Source organism: Galeopterus variegatus, unplaced genomic scaffold (assembly GCF_000696425.1).
Source record: "Galeopterus variegatus unplaced genomic scaffold, G_variegatus-3.0.2 Scaffold2682, whole genome shotgun sequence".
Lineage (NCBI taxonomy): Eukaryota > Metazoa > Chordata > Mammalia > Dermoptera > Cynocephalidae > Galeopterus > Galeopterus variegatus.
Genome location: NW_007728793.1, coordinates 335,552 through 336,849, shown reverse-complemented (window position 1 = coordinate 336,849; position 1,298 = coordinate 335,552).

The following is a 1,298-nucleotide window of genomic DNA, read 5'->3' as shown; positions in this document are numbered from 1 at the left end:
GAAAACACAAACAACCAACCCTGAAGTTGCCTCATCTCTGAAAGCAGTTATGTGAGAGCATAAACTGCCTTGTTGTTTGATCCTATTTGAGTCAGTTTTTTATTGCCTGCAGCCAAAAAATCCTAGTATAGCAGTCACCTTCTTTGAGTTTCAGTTTTTCCATAGTAGAAAAGGAACAATCTTGTGGCTGCGTTATAGAATTGTGAAAGCTTAGTTAAAGTTGAGCATGGGAATCGTTCATGATGACAGCTGACTCATGGTGAGGACATATTAATTTTTGATACATGAATAAATGACTTGAGTGACAGAATGCATGAGAAGAGCATGGCTCAGCATGGCTCGAGCTGTGACAGAAAGATGTGGGAGGAGCCAAATTACAATCCTGCTGGAATGTAAGCTCCCCAAGGGAAGGCTTCCTTCCCTGTTTTTGCTCACTCGTGTATCCCAAGCATCTAGAACAGTACATGGCACATATCAGGCACTAAACACATATATAGTAATATGTTTTTGTACACTTACAAGGTCAAGAATGAAGCCGAGTTGTAACACAACAAATGCTTAACAGGCACCCACTGTGTGACACACTGTGCAGGGCCCTCAGAATGCAACGAGGAATGAAACAGTTGCTCAAGCTTATTCCACAGTGGGGGGAGATGCGTCAACAATTAGTCCATTCAGCAAGGCCATAGAAAGCATGGTGACAACATGAAGTAAGTTAAGCAAAAGTACACCTGAGAAACTGAGGAGAGACTCACAGACACAAGATGTGAAGATGAGCAGGCGTTTTCCTGGAGAAGGAGGTAAAGGGAGCAGAAAGACTTGGGCATTCGGGCAGAGAGGTGGCATGTACAACCTGTCTGTGGGGGAAAGATTAAGTGAGTGAGTTGCAAAGACCACCAGACTGGAAGAGTACAAAGCACCTGTGCGGAGTACCAGCAGGTGAGATGAGCAGGTGAGTGAGTAGAGGTTAGATCGTGAATTCTAAGCCAGTGACTTTTAGTTTCTGTTCTCTAAGTGGGAATTATTGAACACATTTATAGATGCTATGATGATCAGATTTGCAGAGGATCATCCTTCTGATTAATCAGGTTTTTCTTGGATGTATAGGATCTTGGTGGGAGGGGCAGTGACTAGAGCACAACCCAAATTTGGGGCAAAATCAAATCAAAGCAAGCTTAAACTCTCAACTTTGTTCTCAAAATAAATAAATAAATAAGTAAAAGAATATTTAAGCCTTCGTCTGGTGAAGAAAGAGCCAGAGTTGTCAGTTTCCTTTGCCTTCTCTTGGAAAAAAAAAA